Below are 14001 nucleotides of genomic sequence, written 5' to 3'. Positions count from 1 at the left end.
TCTGTCAACAGATGAACCAGGCTCAAAAAGTTGGAATCAAGTGATGTGCTAATAAAGGTAATGATAGCGTTAACTCGCTACCTTCGAAACTCTTTTTCTCTTTCTTTCATTTATGTAGGTAGAAAAAGGAAAGCCTTGCTGTTTCTGTACTTTTCTTGAGTTAGAGATGATCCTGAGGCACACCTTTAACTCTGGGATGCAAAGAAATGTATATACTAAAGGAGCTCCATTTATAAAAGCTTGGTGATGGATAGAATGGCACGTTGTCCATGGTTCTTTCACTCTTTATTCTTCTTCCATGAAAAGCAAATATCTGGAAGAATAGTAGCAATTCAGATTCTACAAAGTTGACAGCCACAAATCAATAGTGTCAGGCATTGATATTAGAAAGATTCTGATGTCAGATGTTACTGACCTATAAACCACCATCAACTCTGAGAAGGGCAGAGCCTTCTATTATTGGAGGAGAAGGCAAAAAAAAAATCTGTAGTGGAAATCCTTGTAAATGTAATATCAGTTAAAAAGATGTCTATAAACATGTAACTGTCATGATATGAAGGTCAATATTTACCTCACAGTCAAACTGAAGAATTCATTATTCATATGATTGTTTAAGTAATTTTCTCCTCATATCCTTATCAAACTCTGAAAAGTCATATTTTTATGAATTGACTTATATCTATAACTAAACTCTTCTTACACATATGAAGTATTAATAAGAATATTAACATAAACTGATACCAAATAAGATAGCGATCAATTTCATATTAATTCAAAAATCAGCACTGACCTGTGTAATACCATAAATAATAATCAGTAGTTGGTGTACCATGCATGATTCTTTGAAATAGGCTAGCAATATAAGCAAAACAAAATAAAAGCCCAATTTTCATAAGATCCTGATTAGCTTTTATCATGATGTTTACAAAACCTAGTAATATGAACTTAACCTGGCGGTGGTGGCGCATGCCTTTAATCCCAGCACTCGGGAGGCAGAGGCAGGCGGATCTCTGTGAGTTCGAGGCCAGCCTGGTCTACAGAGTGAGTTCCAGGAAAGGCACAAAGCTACACAGAGAAACCCTGTCTCGAAAAAACAAACAAACAAACAAACAAACAAACAAAAAACCTAGGATGTGAACTTAAGAGAGAGATTGCTAATATTCTGTTGGTTAGCCTGGCAACCTTTCTACCTCTACAAAATGTATCAGAACATTGCAAAGTAAGAAAAAGTAAGAACAACATTATTCAATAATCTATAGTAAATTAAGTCAAATGTGGTTAGTATTAGACATTTTATCTTTTTTTCCTTGGACTATATAATAATTTCTGTCTTAAAATTGACATTACAATATTGTAATAAAAAAAGATTATCTGCATAAATTTTTTCTGGAAATATATTTAGCGGGAAAACAAGCATTCCTGAATTTAACATTTTAGAAATAACCACACAACACAAATTGAAACTGTGAAGGAAAAAACAAAAGAAAGAAAGAAACTGGGAAGGGTGGTTCAGTGCCAAGTGACCGGAGAGCTCTGCTGTACAGCAAAAGCAGCAAACCTTTATGCTCAGGCAAAGCTTTCACCTTTTAACAGCATAGTAATATATGAACTTTACTTTTCAAGATGTTCATTGTCCTTGATACATTAACTGAATTGTGGTTTTCCTTCTTCTACTACTAACAGTCCCTTAGACACAATAGGCAGATGCTAACACATAGAAATGGACTTTGCATGACATATTAATTTTACTCTCCAAGTCATATGCTTTAAGCAAATAATTTACCAATTACTATATTCTTGCATGATATTCCAGGACTCGGGGAGAATTTCCATGGCTTTCAAGGTGTATTTGATATTCATGGAAACAGGGAATAATGCCCTGACCTCATAGGCTATTGAGTCAAAGAAGTGGTTGATTTAGTGAATATAATTTAATTTCATGCATATTTATTTATTTATTATTTTCTATTTCTCCATAAAATCTTCGATAAATGTTCCACTCCGCATTTAAAATGGGGTTTGAGAAGGTATGTACTATCCTAGGAATGGTTAACAATTCTTGATTTATTCTATGTAAGTTTGAAATTATCTAAAACATTTAACTTAAAATTTGCAGAATTTCACACAATAATGAACAACTTTTTCTCTCTGATATCAAGTATTGCAAAATACAATAGTTGTTTGGGATTTTGAGCATAAATCATACAATATGAAGCAGAATTTAAAAAAAAAATTATGACAGCTCAATAATATCGCAAGAAGGGGTCATAAATGTGCCAAGATAAATTGATGGTTATAAAAGTTTTAGGGTGATAAGTAAATAGTGAGTAGGCTTTATTTTTAACTATTCAAACTTTCCTAGCATTAAAATAATAATAATTATCTCTTTATATGGCAATTCAGTCTCCATCTATCCACAACTGGGATTTGCCTTCTCTTTCCAATAGACATGAACATGAGTGTCAACAAAATATACGAGGTGATTCTTTATGCTGGAACAATAGTCAAAGCACAGTTTCAGTACTTGACAGAAAGCGCAATGTTCTGAGTACTTTCCCTATTTTCCTTAGGGAGATGGAGCTCTTGGAAAGCAGAGCCAGATCTTATCTGATTGAAGTGGATGGAATTGGCAGTGCGCTTTACTGGATAGTATTCAACTGACAGAAGAATCCCAAGAAATCTACCAGGATTCACCGTGGGCTTTCGGTAGACATAATGACATCAAAAAGACAGCTCCATTTTTTTTATACTCAAAACCTCTATCTATAATCTATCTCACTTCCTTTCTGTAACTGAAAGAAATGCAGATTGAAGAAAATCATCCAGAATTATTGTGTTTTATCTTATTCTATAATTTAACTGCATGGGATGGAATGAAAGAAGTCCTGACCCAAATAACCTTGGCAATAACTAAATTTAGTTTTAAATGCAAAACAATATATAATAAGAATAATTCTGGTTCTAATGTTACAGTTGAAAAGTTGTTAAAAGTTAATGTAAATTTATCTTTAGGCTAAATTATACACTAAGCACACATTTCATTAAATATATATATACATATGTATGCATATATACATATTTATATATCCAGAGAAAGAAAACTATGCATGGATATTTTTCATGCATGTATTATATAATATGAAAATATATATTTACTATATATCATATATTATTTTATATGATATATATTATACACACATTGTATATATATTCTGGCTGTGTTCACTAACAAGGCTAGAACTAATTATACCTCAATTGTATTGTCAGTATCTAGAACCCAGAATTTGATTTTTAAAATCCTTCTTCAATAAAATGAATAGGGTTCTGTATCAATGGGTCTTAATCTACACCTCTTACAGGGATTATATGAAATGAAATTTTATTATACGAAATAAACTTTTAACATACTGCAGGCCAAAAAAAAATCAATTTAAAAAAACAAAGAAAGGGGTCAAGTCAAAGATGAACAGAAACCCTTCTTATCAGAGTAGGATGAAACAAGTCAGGGAACAAAATATATATCCCAGTGTTGAATTATGCTCCAAAGAAAAATTAAATGTCTCTGCTTCAACTCTGCAATAAATAAAAATAAGCAAATCTGCATGGAGAAATCCAAATAATTTAAACAGATGTTTCTTTCTCCTAAAGGTAAAACATAACCTCCTACTCCGTATTAATTTGAGGCTTATTTCTAAATATTAAATTAGTGAGAAATGTGTATCTGTAGAAGAGTTATCAGTGGAGAAGCCAGGCAAATATTATTTCATACAAGAAATCATTTTTAATGCTGATGTCCTATACCGTTTCACTCAAAGACCCATAATCTCTCTCTAACCATAAGAAGGATCATGAGACAAACCCCAATTCAGATTAACTCTATAAAATATTTGATCAGTGACCCTAAAAACTGTCATCAAAATAAGGAAATTCTGAGAAACTTTCACAATGTAGCAAAGACAAAGGAGACCCATTTCGTAATTAAATACAAAGATGTATTCTAGATAAGATCTTGTACTAGGAAAATGGTACTAGGGAAGAAACTAATTAAATCTGTGAGAATCTTAGAGAAAATGATAATAATGCCTCAGTTTTCGTTTATCCGTTGTAAGAAATTCACAGCACTATGTAATATTAGAATGATAGGGCAAATAGGGTAGGGGGTATATCTATTTCTTTCTTCAAGGCTGAATCTATTCAAATTTAAAAGATTTTTAGTAGCAAGAAAAATGAATGTGCAGTCAAAATAATGATTGTTGATACCAGAATGCAAACAGAATAACCTCCCGCAGCTGAAGTTAATGAAAACAGAGAATGGTTCAAAATCCACATGTGCTTGTGTTGATGATGATTTTGGGTCCCAAAAACCCATATAAAAGCTGGGCACCTGGTGGAGTATATTTTTAACCCCAGCGCTGGAGAGGCAAGAGACTGGAGGATCCAGCAACTTGGTGACCAGACAACTTAACAGAAATGGAAAGCTGCAGGTTTGGTGATAGACCCTGCCTCAAAAATATAAGGTAGAGCAGTGATTCAGTAATACATCCTAGTGTGTCAATCTCGGGCCTCCACACCAGAATACAAGGGCAAATTACCTGTGCACATACATGCACCTGCATGCAGTACACACACACACACACACACACACACACACACACACACACACACACACACACACACACACATCCAAGAAGCCTCTGTGCAAGAAAAACTATATTTTTTCTTCTAAACACCCTGCTTTTTCCCAATACAGTGTAAAGTACTATAGAGGCTGTGAGTGCTTAAGACATGTTAAGACATTAAATTAAGACAGACTTTAGACCTGCTGGTGTGTTGGGATGGTTGGATGGGAACCCATTCAAGCCAACAGGAGGTAGTCCTTGACATAGGATTTAATCAAATTCCAGGAAGAAAATACAGAGGCCCCAGGATTACCAGACGATAACACTGTACACAGATGTTTCCAGCCATCTGAACAAAGCATTTGCCGGATTCCCTAATTTAACACAGAGCTCAGAATATTGCTGTCTGTATACCCCAATAAATTAAGACGTGTGATTTTTCTCTTTAAAATTACTTTATAGAGTATCCTTTAGACTCATATAAGGAGATGGCTTATTGGGTAAGTATTACCAAATAATCAATTCTTATTTAGAAAACTGCCTTTATTTGTGTCACATTTAAGAGCTGAGAAATAAAGGCATAAAAATACCAATGACAGATAAAGCTGAGAAAATTACTCTGAACAAGCTCTTCTAGAACAGAGTCGTGCATATAAATTAGGTAAACACTAAAACTAGATCAAAAGGAAGTTCTTTAAGTTTCATTTAAATGCATGAACAGCTGTGGCAGATCTAGTGTCACTGAATATACTGCCCAACAATGTGGAATATGAAGGAAAGATCTTGGGATATTTTTAAACCCATGCCAGATATGGCTGGATCTCTTCAACAATAAATGGATAATAGAATTATGTTATCTGTACAGTAGTTAATGTCAAGATTTATAGGACTTTGGTCACAGGTGTCCTTTGCTATCTCTATGAATAGAAAATATAACAAAAATAAATTTGCTCTTCACAATCACTATACAAATGGAGACAAGTCAAACTTCAGTTGAAAGATACATACTGAGCATGACTGTTTGGAAGTATCTTGAGTTTTCCTGTCTTTAAAAGTTATTGCCAAGGTAACATACATTTTAGCTATTGCTGACATACTTTATAGAAAGCCTTTTGTGTCTTTAAAGGCACTGATTATACATTCATGGAAGTAGATAACAACTCATAATCTTATAGGACTTTATTCTTTCTTATGAAGCAATTTTATTTAAAGTATTTCATTTTCTTTGAAACTATTATTTTATTGCTTTTAGTGAAATTTCATCATTATTCCCTTCTCTGAACATGAGACTGACCATAATATGCTGAACCCAAGTAATAAATTGTTGACATATTTTTAATAGTTTCTATAACATATAATTGCTTGGATTTATTCTTTACCTCCACTCAAAAGCTATTTGGATGAGGGATCAGATTCCTTTAGCACTATATTCACAATTTGAGGCAACACACATAAAAAAAACCTCAGAGTTTAATAAACACAACAATAAGCTGGTTGAAGGACTGTTTACATTTGAAGACTAATTTTTTCCCACATTTTTAAAAATGGTGTTTTCTTTACCCAGACTTTGAAAATTTCACAGTAGTACACAAAGTACTTTGGTCACATCTACCTCTCTTCCCCTCATTCCAACTTCTACAAGATTCTCCAATCTTTCCTCCCAGCTTCGTGTACTCTCCTTTGTTTTTACTTTATAACTCACTGAGTCCAATTAGAGCTGCAATCGGTGTAGATGCAGACACTGGAGCACTTTAACCTACGAGAGACAACACCCCTAAAGAAAACTGACTCTCCCTGACAGAAACTGCAATGTTGGCCAGAATGTTTATTGAATATTTAATGATTAATAGATTTTTAAGCAAGTTGCATCATATTTTACTTCCAGATAATCTTGTAAGGAATGTATCATTTTAATATCATTTCAGAGAGGTTGTAGCTGTTTGACTTACTAACAAAATCCATAGGGCCACAAAAGTGGTTATGTAGCCTAGGCTGCGTCTTTAGAGTCTATGGATACAAAGTCAGTAGTACGCTTCTATAACAGAAGTGGAAATGTGGAGAGTAAAGGATGAGAGAAATTACACGTTAGATGTAAGGAATTTATTCCTTTCAGTTCCTAAAGCAGGATAGCATCTATCTCACTGCACAGAACTGCTTCAAAGGCACAACACAAGTGCCTGCGTTTTAAAGAGAAGTTCTCATAAAGTCAAATTATGGAGGAGTGCTTCAAATTTTGGGGCAGGGTGTTTTCAGGGTCGGCTGATAGGTGAAAAAAAATAGAGATCCAAAATAAAATACAGAAATATGGAAATTCTAAAAAACTATTAAATATGGTCATGAATTCCACCTTGCCTAAGTATATTCTCCTATTTGTTCTTTCTTCTCATTAATATTTAGTTTACACATCTATCAAGACAAGACAATCACCACTATCATTTGCCATTTGAATCTAATGGAATTTTATATTTAATAATTTTAATTTCATGACTGGTTTTCAGAAGGAGGAGTAAAGAAATATGAGAGAAATCAACCCAACGTTAGAGACTTGAACATGAGTTTAAACATTAAAATCCTTCGTCTCACAATTCAATTTGAAACACAAACATCATAAATTAGAGAAAATATATTCTCACATTTCCCTTTAAGAATCTGTGCTATAAAACACCATCTCATAAATTCTTATTTAGTCACTTCATCAATGGAATTGTGATGTCCCCACCGTCCTTGGGAATATATTATTCACTTACAGTTAGAGAAAATTAATGTGAGTATCATCATCTGAAGATTCATTGATGATGGTGTTGGAGAGATGGCTTAGCAGTTAAGAGCACTGATTGCTCTTCCAAAGGTCCCGAGTGCAATTCCCAGGATCCACATGGCAGTTCACGGTCTGATGCCCTCTTCTGGTCTGCAGGCTTACATGCAGAAAAAGCACAGACACACACACACACACACACACACACACACACACACACACACACACACACACGTATATATTCTTTAAAAAAATTAATGAGATTTTACTTGTATAATTCACTTCACCATTATCATTCAACTTATGTTACCTATTCCTCTGAATTGGTCTTTTGATTCACTGATAATTCTAAAACTATTGTTAATTTTTTGTATATCATTAGAAAATAAAAGAAAAATTCTCCAATCTCAATTACATTCAGTGAAAGCACATAGCAAGCTATGGAAGTGATGTCTTCATGCTTCTTCCTCATGTTTTTTCAGAGACTGCAATATTCTACACAGCAGAACAAGCAAGTGGAGATTAATAATTATTTTACAACTGCTATATAATTCCACTTTAAAAATGACATAAGCAAATGTTTCCTTACAGAGTCATGTAATACTTTATGTATATGGGATAGAAGTTTTCATTTGCAACTACTCCAATTTTATATTGAAGCAAAACATATATATATATATATATATATATATATATATATGTACAGTAAAGTGTAAGTCCCATGGTTTCTTGGCAAAGTTTTACATTAAATGTTCCAATTCTCAATTTTTATTAAATATATTATTTAAATATTTCATATCACCTGTATGCATGTTGGCAAATCTGGTTTTTTTTTTCTGAGAAGCTTTATATGTATTTGGTAAATTATTTTTTATGTCATTTCTCTTTGCTCTTTGGAATAATCCTCAGGGGAAACATCTGTCAGATGTATCAATTATATGAAGAGTTGGGCTACTAAATGATAAACTGCAAGTCTAAAACTTTCTGCAGTAGAACTCTTTTTTATTATCAAGTATGAAGATGATTCTGTGCACATAGCATTGTGGTTATTACAAAAGAAGGTATGTATTATAGAATTATTATTATTTATTATAGAATAAATGCCCAAGGCTCTGGAAGTAATGGCTATTCTAATCAAAAAGTAACAGAAAGATATGTAATGGCTATGATATGTTTATTCATAGTTTACTAAAATAAAATTCTAGTAGCTTTATGGAATTGCTAATATGATAGTAGAAATGGTAGATGACTACAAATATCAAGGGTTGATAAAATTGGGGCAAGATAAACAAAAAGGGTGGTTGAGGAAATTTGGAGAGAGAGACTAAAGGAAACCAATGACCCCTGTAAATAAACACACATGAAAATTCTGGAACTTCTCTTAGCATTGAAAAGCAAATAACAGAGTCAACACAAATGGAATGCAAGAGTAAACAAAATGCTGTGAGATTTAATCCAAAGAGAGAAATCAGAATGATTCACTTAGTAATTAATCCATGACCAGTTCTCAGCTACTCTCCTGTTAGTACCCTAATTTTCTCTTAATCCTACATTTACCAAGTTTTTTCAAGAAAATTAATCTCTCACTTGGTGGCATATGCCAGATGACTTTCTGTGAAACACAAGAAATAAAACCATCCCACCCACCAGTTTAACAGCTTGACTTGAGAAAATAGCTCTTCATGGGAGAAGGCAAACAAAAACAAACCTAATGAACATTAGTCAAATTAGAACAATGTATGTTCAATTAATTACATCAATCTGTCTTTGTAACATAAAGGCAAAGCACTGTGGAAAGAGGATAGAAATAACCTTGATTTTATATCAAATAATAAAAACTCAACTTGGTTAAAAGATGTAAAAATGATGCTGGGATGGTTGGTGGTACACCACTATAATCCTAACATTTATAAGGATTAAGCAGGAGGATCAGAAGTTTGAAGACAGCCTGGGGTACAGAACAACATTGTATCTCAAAAAAAAAAAAAATCTAAATTAACATCTGATGCATTTCTAAATTAAGTGTGTGATTCTCATTTGGATGGATAATTTGCTAATTTGAAAAATATTGCGATTTATTTCTATAATAACGAAATAAATATAACATTATACAGAGTTCATAAATTCCATATAGTTTTCATTCACCAGTACATTTCATACTGATAATATGATTAATGTCTTATAAATTAATGCTGATTCTATTTTTTCAATACATTTAGCCTTTACTAAACTTTTGGCAAATTAAAAACAAAAAACAAAAAACAAAAAACCAGACAGTGGGAAAACTATCCAGACAAGGAAAAAAAAATTAGATGAGTCAGCAGATTTGCCAGTTGGTCCTAACTTCGTCACTCACAGATATCTCTTGATATCTCTGGCTTTAGTTTCCTTATCCAACATGAAAGTATTGTTTTTATTTACTGCTTTTTCTATTAGATGAGTGTAAAACTCAAACCATGAGTCTTTTTTCATAGAGTCTTCTGTTCCAATATCTCACACCATATTGTCTACTCTGAGGAGTACTAGAAATTAATAGACATGTTTTACTAATCTAGACTGGCCTTGCACCATAGTTTTGGGGTCATGATAAAAACTCCTCACAAATCTCTAGGGTTATGTTTCCAAACACTACTGTGTTCAGCAAAACTACAGTTAGCAAGATCAAGATCTATTAAAGGACATGGCTTATCAGGGAAGAAAGGGGAATCAATATACTGTCACTTAGAAATTGATTTAATAGACGTTACAGAGCGTTTTTATGTCTAAAGGGAGCCCTGCTTGTTAGCCTTGTAAAGCTGCTGAATAGATGAGCTCTCCTTCACTTTCAGGCACCATTACTGTAGCAACCTGACCTAGTAAAATAATTTTACCACAGGATTCAATTGAACAAATTAGAATCTTTAAAACATTTGATACTGTCAGTATGTATTGATTACAGTTCCTATTGTAGTACAAATGAACAAACAACAACAAAAAAAAACTGATAAAAGCAACGGAAGGAACTGTTAGTTTACAGTTCCAGGATACAGTCCTTCATGACAGTCAAGGCATGAGGCCAACTGGTTCTACTGCATTCAGTTAGGGTGTAGCAAGTGTTCAGGAAGTGGGAGCTGCCTATAAAGCCTACCTACTACTGACACACTTCCATCAGTAAGGGGTCACCTCTTACAGGTTCCACAACCTTTCCAAACAGCTCTCAACCTAGTGTTCCTAGGGACCTTTTGTTCAAAAACATGAGCATATGGGATATATTTTGCCTTCAGTCCATAATACCATATTAGACTAAAATTGAATTTATTTCACCTTGAATTTCCATGTGAAGAAAAGCTATCAAAAATTATTTGGCTTTTATTTAAGAACATGAAATACTGAAGAAGTGCCACAATCTTCTTAAAAATATTTTTAAAGAATTTGCCTGTACATACAAACATATTCCCAAGAAAATCACTGTAGAAACCTGATTCTCAGTTGGGTTATTGACTTCTAGATCCATCTAGATGCATTCTGCTACCTCATTTTTTTATTTCCTGGGAACACAAAAATGACAATGTATGTGTCCTCTTGTTTGTTTTACAGAGAACACAAACAAAGTTCTCACCACCACTAATTATGCAGTCAAGGTCCTCACATTTGAAAAAGCCAAAGATGTCAACACATTCCAAGTCCAACAATGAGTTGTCCCTAGGAAAATGCCTTCTTGATCATGGTATCTCCCCTGCCAGGTAAGTATAAACATATATGTAATGAGTCTTTTTCTGTCCCACCAGCCTGTCCCCAAATAATGACATGGAGACTTATTAATTATGAAAGCTCAGCCTATAGCTTAGGCTTGTTTCTAACTAGCTCTCACAACTTAAATTAACCCATTTATATTAATTGGGTTCTATCATGTGGCATTACCTCTCACCCATCCTGTTTCCTTTCCCTGTCTGGCTGGCCTCCCCTGCCTCCCTTCCTTCCAGAGTCCTCTCTGTGCCTAGAAATCCCACTTATACCTCTTGCTTAGCTATTGGTCATTTAGCTCTTTATTAAACCAGTTAGAAGGTGCCTGGGCAAAGACATATCTTCACAGTGTACAAAAAGATTGTTCCACAGCAAATATATAGTTTATAGCCATTAAAAAAATATGTTTAGATAAGAATTCAAGTGTTTTCCTCTTTGAAAGAGTGGCTCATCCCATTGTACACTTTGTTTAATGGGGAAAAATAATCAAAGATGGTTGGAATTTTATTGTATCCTTTTGGTGCACTACATATTTTAATGCATATCCTTTAAGGTCATTTACGAAGTAGTATTCCATATTATTTGCATTGTACTTAGATAATGAATTAAATATTGATAAATTTAGCACCTTTGACTCTCAATTAAGAGAAATAATAAATTATTTCTCACTTATTTTTCTGATAATGTTGATTTAAAATGAAATATCCAGTATATTTCCACACTATTTAAGGAAATTTAGCTAGTGATACAAATAGAATGTAAGACAAAATTACAGTAATACTACAAATTTTCAATACGCTAGTGTTTATTTAGTAAGGGTAAATCGAATAAAACATTGACAGGATTTTAAAATGGTTGCGATCTTATTATTTGACTTTCTGTGAACACAAAAGCACATATATTTTGAAACTTTTTTTATTGAATTTATTAGCTAAATAGAAGACGGTTTCCAACTCACATAGTACAAGGTTTTGAAAAATAATCTCATATTTTTTGGTTAAAATTAAGTGAACAAAGTTTCTTTAGATGACCAGGCAAGAAAAAAAAAAAAAGACACATCGATGACAACAAAGGACATTTGTCTTTTAGTAAGAATTTTTGCTTGACACTGAATGTGTCATCACTAGCTTATATCAAAGTATGCTAGAAATACAGAAAGAAAGATATTCAGACCCAACCCAAGACCTGCAGAAAACAAAGAAAGGAAGTCAAAATTTCACACAGGTCTCAGTGATTCATAGATATACTCTGGAAAGCCTTGTTTTGGATTAAGTTTGAATAAAGACTAAGAGGAAAGAACTGCAAAAATGCCTAAAGTCATAACCATATTTTTCTCATCTAACTAGGCCTATAACAGTTTACACCACTAAGATATGATGCCAGGCACCGTGTGAAAACTCATACGTATTGCCATGTGTCTCACGACAAAACTATGTGATGGCATCTATTACTGAAATTAAAAAAAATTAGCAAAAACAAATTCAAACCCGAGATTTACATAGGCATTTACTGTAGGAGGCAGTCTGGTGCCTGAACATGAGCTTTTAATCATTATATTATATGGTATTGTATGGCTACTAGACGATTCCACACTGCATCAAAATGTTTATTTTTTAATCTAGAATATATAAATCAAACAAAACTCAACTTTTTTTAAAGAAAAAGTTCTGCCTTAAATTATAAAAAAAAGACCTGTGGGCACACAAAAATTAAGTTTTCCTAAGCTTTCAAAATGATCGGTATCTGCCAATTTGTGATTTCTACAATGATTCAATATGTAATCAGAAAATCAAACTGTTTACAAATGATTTCCACTCATAAGCCGATGAGTGTAAGATAATTCTGTACTCATGAAAACGTATATATCAATTAATGTTGAAACTAAGAGTGTTGTGATGTTTTGCTGTAATATGGAAACCTTGAATAAGAAAGCTATAAATGAGCATTTAATTTTTTCTTTAGCCACAGTTCTCCTTTGATAACTTACAAGGGTAAAGCAGTTGGGGAGGAGAATCAAAAAATGAACGAAAAAAGAGGGGGAAATAATACAGTGGCTTTCTTATATTTGAATTCACAGCTAACCCGATTAGGAAGAGTTGACATTTTCTGATGCACTGTGGTTAGTAGTGTATTTTATTAGTGACCTTAACCACAGAATAAGGACTTGATTTAGTCAAACGAGAAAAAGTTGTAAGAGCTGGCTGCAGGGAATCGGGTGGGCCGACTCCAGTTCTCACAATGAAAGCCAAGGAACGTCAGGAAAAGCTTCCGCTGTCTGCGTCTTCCAAACAATGCACATATCGTTTTTATCATCTAGCGATTTTAGAGACGTATGTAATCATTTCTTTACAGTCACGCTGACTTAATGGTCTTATAAGTGAGATAAATGCCTTAGGTTTGTTTGATCAATATATTTGAATTACGCGTTTAGTGTCAAGATTCTAGCTTTTTTTTTTCCATTCAAAGAAAGACTCAAACATAAACTATACGGTAATTTGTTCCCTTGCACCATCTAGTGGATTTAAATGACAACTGAGGCAGTACCGTAAATAATTGTAAGTCAGTCCTGTGGGTCAAATTTTCAGTCGTCCGTGGGAAAAAAAAAAAAAAAAAAAACCTATGCCTAAAATCATTCGATTGACTCCACAGCAGGGCGAGCCATAATGATTAGAAATCGATTAAACACAGGTGAGGTCCTTCGCGAATGTGCAAAGAGCTATGAGAGAGAACACAGCCGCTCTGATCTCGTTTCACGAACCCGGAGGAGGTTTAGTCCTCCCCACCGGCTCTCCCCTACCCATCCCCCACCCCTGCTCGCGGCCAGCTGCGGCTTCTGCTGCTGCTGCTGCTGCTGCTGCTGCCGCTGCTGCTGCTGCTGCCGCTGCGGCTGCTCCGGCCTCCGCA

The 14001-nt window shown here is 33.9% G+C and overlaps 1 non-coding gene across 1 annotated transcript; it reads right to left on the bottom strand.

Annotated features, from left to right (window-relative positions):
* Positions 1–10948: 10948 nt before the first annotated feature.
* LOC128120117 (U1 spliceosomal RNA) lies at positions 10949–11104 on the bottom strand. Its single transcript, XR_008221767.1, has one exon. It is a non-coding gene; the product is annotated as a U1 spliceosomal RNA (small nuclear RNA).
* Between the last annotated feature and the right edge of the window lie 2897 nt (positions 11105–14001).

Source organism: Peromyscus californicus, unplaced genomic scaffold (assembly GCF_007827085.1).
Source record: "Peromyscus californicus insignis strain IS unplaced genomic scaffold, ASM782708v3 Scaffold_24__1_contigs__length_46423439, whole genome shotgun sequence".
Classification (NCBI taxonomy): Eukaryota; Metazoa; Chordata; class Mammalia; order Rodentia; family Cricetidae; genus Peromyscus; species Peromyscus californicus.
This window is presented reverse-complemented; position numbering and strand designations above follow the sequence as displayed.